At 42.2% G+C, this 6782-nt stretch overlaps 1 protein-coding gene across 1 annotated transcript in view; it reads right to left on the reverse strand.

Moving 5' to 3' along the window:
• BPIFC (BPI fold containing family C) overlaps positions 1-4557 on the reverse strand; it is a 54302-nt gene extending 49745 nt beyond the window's left edge. The window contains exon 1 of the mRNA XM_021669370.2: positions 4497-4557. The gene's annotated coding sequence lies outside the window, so the exon portion shown is untranslated. The remainder of the gene's footprint in view (positions 1-4496) is intronic.
• Positions 4558-6782: the final 2225 nt, after the last annotated feature.

Raw genomic sequence — 6782 nt, forward strand, 5'->3', positions numbered from 1 at the left:
GTGTCCAGGCAAGGCCGCTGCTACCCTATCTTGGGGTTTTGTGTGAAATAGGAAAAGGCGTCCCTCTGGAGAGATGCCACTCTCTTGGCACAAAGTGGAGCCAGTGGAAAGCATTTTAGGAAAACCCCACACCAGTGTGTTCAGCTGGGTGGGAGGTGGAAATGCTATCCTATGTACCCATTTGGCCAGAATTTTGTCTAGTGTACAAACTTCCCAACTTATACAGGGGGCCTGTGCTTAGCTTAGTGAATGCTCATGTGGGTATTTTGCTGGAGGCCAAAGGTTTAGAAATAGGGTCTTAACCTGTCTGTGCATAAGTTCATCTTCAAGTCTGAGAAGGCTGGCTGGGTCAACCTGCTGACATCTCTCACCTGATCTCCCAGAAGCCCCCTGAACTACCGGTCCCTAAACGCATGCCACGTTTTCTGCCTAATGCTATTGTCTATGTTGTTCCCCTCCATCTAGGCCTGGAGAAGCCCTGCACATCCCTAAGGCCCATTTAAAACACCATCTTCTTTCTAAAGCCATTTATGACTTCCCTGAGCTAATTTCATTTCCTCTTGACCCCTTGATCAAAATACATATTTATTCATGTGTGTATGTTTCTTTTCTTGCTTATTATTTGCCTTCCCTACCAGAATATAAGTGCATGAAGGCATAGACTGCATCTGGTTTGGAAGTCCTAGGTCTAGCTCAGTGCCTGGGATAGAGTGAGTGAATGAAAAGTGTTGGTAGAATGAATCAATAAATTAATAAATGAAGGAATATCCCTTACCTTACTCTATCATGTATTACAGTTCTTTGCAGAGATGGTTAACCAAGTATTTATGTACTAGTAAACTGCAGGCATCTATCAAAACAGATGTTGGCCACAGTCCTGGAGCAGGGGCCAGGAAGTTGAGTGCTAGATCATGGGGAGGACAGGGGATGTCTTGAAGGAGTGGCCAGGGTAGTTGGGGGTACTGGGAATAGGAGGGGAACACTCAGAGTAATGGTTTTTTACCATTAGCTATTAAGGCATTTTAATATTTTACCACTGATATGGCCTTATGAATCCAGTTTGATATTTCAGCCCTGAAGAGTTGGTTTGGGTTCTACAGGACAAGTTACAGAAGGAACCTGAGCAGCAGTGTTGGGAGCAGAGCTAAGAAAGGATGACTTGAGGATGATCAGGGTGCAGACAGCACTAAGGAAAGCACAGGGAAATGGGAGGGTTGAGAGTCGAGGGGAAGGGATTTGGGTGGGAGAGGAGGATCTCTGGCCCAGCAATGAGTGATCTGAGGGTTGGAGGAAATGGGGTGAGTGGGACAAGGGAGTGTAAAGCCCTCCATGTCCTGGGAGGCAGATTGAGAGTCATAGCATCTTAACACTCAGAATGGATGCATGTAGCTCCTGCAGGAACTAGGTCCAGCTGGTCTTCTGCTGTGCTGGGCCTTTCTTGATCCTTTAGTTGCCCTTGGGGGTTAGTCAAGGTGTCCTGGAAAGGGGGATTAGTAGAGATGAACTACAGGAATAAGGAGAACACTTCTGGGGCTCAGGTTAGTGGCTACTGACCAACTGGTATAGAAGCATTTCCACATTTTAACATATGGCGAGGCCAAACTGAAAAGCAGTCTTGTTAAAACCAAACCATTACATATTTCATATAGAACTCTCCATTTCCTCCACAGCTTCTGCACGGCAAAAGAAAGTCATTAGAGTGAATCGGCAACCAACAGAATGGGAAAAAATTTTTGCAGCTTACCCATCTGACAAAGGGCTGATATCCAGAATTTACAACGAACTAAAACAGATTTACAAGAAAAAAACAAACAAGCCCATTCAAAAGTGGGTGAGGGATGTGAACAGATACTTTACAAAAGAAGACATACATGAGGCCAACAAACATATGAAAAAATGCTCATCATCACTGGTCATTAGAGAAATGCAAATCAAAACTACATTGAGATACCATCTCACGCCAGTTAGAATGGCAATCATTAAAAAATCTGGAGACAACAGATGCCGGAGAGGATGTGGAGAAATAGGAACACTTTTACACTGTTGGTGGGAGTTGTGGAAGACAGTGTGGTGATTCCTCAAGGACCTAGAAATAGAAATTCCATTTGACCCAGCAATCCCATTACTGGGCATATATCCAAAGGATTATAAATCATTCTACTATAAGGACACATGCACGCGAATGTTCATTGCAGCACAGTTTACAATAGCAAAGACCTGGAACCAACCCAAATGCCCATCGATGATAGACTAGACAGGGAAAATGTGGCACATATACACCATGCAATATTATGCAGCCATCAAAAATGATGAGTTCGTGTCCTTTGTAGGGACATGGATGAACCTGGAAACCATCATTCTCAGCAAACTGACACAGGAACACAAAATCAAACACCACATGTTCTCACTCATAAGCGGGTGTTGAACAATGAGAACACATGGACACAGGGAGGGGAGCACTATACACTGGGGTCTGTTGGGGGGAAATAGGGGAGGGACAGTGGGGGGTGGGGAGTTGGGGAGAGATAGCACGGGGAGAAATGCCACATATAGGTGAAGGGGAGGAAGGCAGCAAATCACACTGCCACGTATGCACCTATGCAACAATCTTGTATGTTCTTCACATGTACCCCAAAACCTAAAACTCAATTAAAAAAAAAAGAACTCTCCATTTCCACAGTGAAAAAAAAAACCAGAATAAACCAAAGAAGAGATATTACTTGTGAATGAAATAACAACTAAAATAACACATTTTTATTTCTTTGCCCTTTACAAAACTCACATTTCTTTGAAGTAGATGTTATTATTATCTTACTTTGGTTTTAGCCACGTGGACATGGAGGCTTAGAGAATCTGATGACTAGGCCAAGATCTCACAGTAAGTAAGGCACCTGGGAACCCAACCTTGTTCTTCTGGTTCCTAATTCTAGGGCTGATGGATTTGTTTTTATTGAATGACTTGATAAATGCTAGGTTTTTAATTTTCTTCTGGGAATTTTAAATAATAGTTGATTGACGCCATTTTCAAGGTGGAAAAATTCAATAAGCATCTAGAAATGTTCAAGCATCACAGTGCAAACCCCTTCTTATTTTCATGGACACAACTGGAGTTTTAAACTCCCTGCCAGCAGCAAAACCTGTTTTCCCCTCTCGATTAAAAAAAGTTTCTGAAATGGTGCACTTTGATGGAGATCCAGGAATCCAAATTTGCAGACAGGAAACCATATTTTTCCTCTAGAAATTTTATGAGTGAAAGAAATTACTGGGGCACGAAGAGGTGAACTGTACATAACTTTTGGTTGAATCGTTCAGTTAGGATGATAACTTCTGGGCAGGGGAGGAAAGGAACCTTGTCAAGCAAGGTGATGACTACCAAAAGGTTAAGTAATTTGGCTGACAAGTGTAGGCAGGGCTAGTCGCCTGCTAAAAAGGATCCAAGATCACTTAAAAACCCTGCCAGCAAGTTATCTATTTTGTTGCTTCTGGAGAATTGCTTCTTTCCAAGATTCGAAATCTCAGTAATCATTATTTTTCCATACAAATATACAGACAGAATAATAATCCTAAATTAAATGGTTCTTGTGTGAGTCATCCTGACAACTAGGAATAAGAAAATGCCAGTCCAATTTAGAAAACACTTGACACTCACAGATGGGCTTAATACTACTGCTCCTTGGCAAGAGCTTTGACTGACTCTGGAAAAACTGATTAAGGGAGTAACGAATGAGTAAAATGCAGCCTTCAAAACAGAGGCGCAGGTTGAAAACTTAAGTGCGACAGGTTTAAAGAAGTCTAGACTAGAAGGGTATTCCAACATATTGGTTAAGACAAAATGACTGTGCATAATAAATCGACGGGTATGGAATATGGGCAGAATATTTCAAGGGATCCAGTCCTCACATTTAGTTTTATAGCAAGATCTCTAATGACAAGGAGCTTGAGAATTCATACCCAGGTCTTTCCCCAAAAACTCTATGCCTAACGCCAACAAGTTCAACAATCCAGGCAAGTGGGTGGATATTTTGCTCTGGCGGGATCTAGGTCACTGATGTGCTTTAAGATCTGCCTTGAAAGCAAAGAGATCATCACAACTCCTTAGTCCTAACCATGCTGATTTTGAGAGACAAGACAGAATTTTCTGCCACTGTGCTGGGCTCCCCTCTGAAATAGAGGCAAAAGTAAGTCCAGATCACTGAGCAATCCTCTTAACATTGTTCCATGATGCAAAACTAAATAGGGGGTTTAAACCAACTCTTTTTTCTTTCTTACAGCCGTTTAGTTTTCACTAAAGCTCTTGCCTAAGAAGCCTCAAGGTGGGCATGTGTGACATCACACAAACAAACAAACAAACAAAGACACAGAAAATTCTAGGCAGATAATAATAATAACCCAGGACATATGACAGCTGCCTGTTCAAGGTATCCTACCAAATCTGAGACATCTCCAGTTTGGAGATGGCAGCTGGCAGAGACCTGAAGTTTGTTCATGATTCTTACCTCAAGCAGAGGAAGTGTCCAAAGCTGGGGAGCACGTTCAATTCCCTCTGCCTTTGAAGCTGATGTGTTCTCCACCTTGCGCCTTAAACTCAGCTGCTGAAAAGCCAAGATAATTAAGTCTGACTCATCTCAGTGGTGGATTTTTTTTAAATGCCTCTTTCAAAATGTGATACATAATTGCTTCACTACAATTACCCAATGGCATGAATGAACACTACAGTTTCTACCCAGATGAACAGACAATGCCACCTATGCAATAATTACCTTCCTGCAAAACACACACACACACACACACACACACACAGACACACAGACACACACGCCACATCTTGTGAAATTGTGATGGCTACTTTACCAAAATGATTGAAAACGGTGTTAAACTGAATTGGAAGAGGAAGAATTTCCTTTTCTGGAATAATAAGCTGGTTCCTTCTGGTCAGGGTGCCTGCAGTGGATGGCTCTACTGCCCAGAATACCTTTGGGACTGGTGGTGGATCATCAGATTCAGTCTGAAAGCATGATAGACTGGACAGGGAAAATGTGGCACATATACACCATGGAATACCATGCAGCCATAAAAAACGATGAGTTCGTGTCCTTTGTAGAGACATGGATGAATCTGGAAACCTCATTCTCAGCAAACTGACACAAGAACAGAAAATCAAACACCACATGTTCTCACTCATAGGTGGGTGTTGAACAATGAGAACACATGGACACAGGGAGGGGAGCATCACACACTGGGGTCTGTGGGGGGGTTGCTAAGGGAGGGACAGCGGTGGGTAAGGAGGTTGGGGAGGGATAACATGGGGAGAAATGCCAGATAAAGGTGACGGGGGGATGGAGGCAGCAAACCACATAGCCACGTATGTACCTATGCAACAATCCTGCATGATCTACACATGTACCCCAGAATCTAAAGTACAATAAAAAAATAAAAATAATAAAAATAAGTTTATATACATTTTATGAAGTGGGTTGGTTTATGGGGAAAAAAAGTAAATAACAGTACAGCTCACATGGGACATAGATTTTTTTTTTTTTTGAGACAGAGTCTCGTTCTGTTGCCCAGGCTGGAGTGCAGGGGTGTGATCTCGGCTCACTGCAACCTCCCCTCCTGGGTTCAAGCCATTTTCCTGTCTCAGCCTCCTGAGTAGCTGGGATTACAGGTGCCACCACTATGCCCAACTAATTTTTGTATTTTTGCTAGGAATGAGGTTTTGCCATGTTGACTAGGCTGGTCTCGGACTCCTGACCTCAGGTGATCCACCCAACTCGGCCTCTCAAAGTGCTGGGATTACAGGTGTGAGCCACCGTGCCCGGCCTTAGGACATATAATAATTTTTGAAAAAAGGGCTCAAACAATTAGAGTCTAGGAAACAAAGATCTAAGAAGAGAGTGTAGCTAGTCTGTTGTCTTTTATTTGGAAGAGGCCTTAGAAATCAGCTAATTAGCTTTCCTAATTAGCAGTTTAGGGCACATTTGCCAAATTCATCTTTAAAAACATCAACAGCAGCACTCTATCCAGTTTCATTGTTTGTTTTAGCTTTCCATATTTAACTGAAGATTTGCTGGGAACGCCTGCTTCTTCAGCCTACTCACGATGGCAATCTAAAATGCAAGATTAATTACTATACTGTTGAACAGCTGACAGTGTGTTTGTCTTTGCAGATCAGAGAACACTCTTAATTAAGACTCCAAAAGAAAAATCACAAATAACTAGGTAGAAATGCTTGTTCATTAAAGCCAGATGTCAGGAGATAGTGTTAGGGAACTGAGCATCCCTGTTCTTGGTTTCTAGAATGTCTGGGCTATAACCATATAGAAAGAGCTAACTGAAGATGAAACATTTTTGCGATTGGAAGACAAATTATATTATTCTTGGTAGGAGACAAAAGTAGGAAGGAAGAGGGATCATGTGCATATGGAGAGAGAAGTCACATAGGGCAGTCTTGGGGCAAAAGGCATTATGAGTTCTAATCACTCACTGCCCCTCAATATTTGTGTTGGTGAAATCTGGTTAAAAGGAAACCCTGAAGAGGGATATACAGGGTAGAGAAAAGTAAGTGCTAACATTTATTGAGTGTTTGTTATGTTCTGGGCACCATCCATAAATGAATTCACTAAATACTCATCAAGATTGTATGAGGACCTGATATTATTTCCATTTGCAAGATGGGACAACTTGCCTAAGCTTAGACATTACAGCTAGCAAGTTGTGGAGTCAGGATTCAGGACCCAGGTGTTCCATTTTCAATGGTCTGCCTTTTAAACCACTATACTATG

Source organism: Aotus nancymaae, unplaced genomic scaffold, assembly GCF_030222135.1.
Source record: "Aotus nancymaae isolate 86718 unplaced genomic scaffold, 86718_ANA_hifiasm-v0.15.2.pri h1tg000076l, whole genome shotgun sequence".
In the NCBI taxonomy this organism is placed as follows: domain Eukaryota; kingdom Metazoa; phylum Chordata; class Mammalia; order Primates; family Aotidae; genus Aotus; species Aotus nancymaae.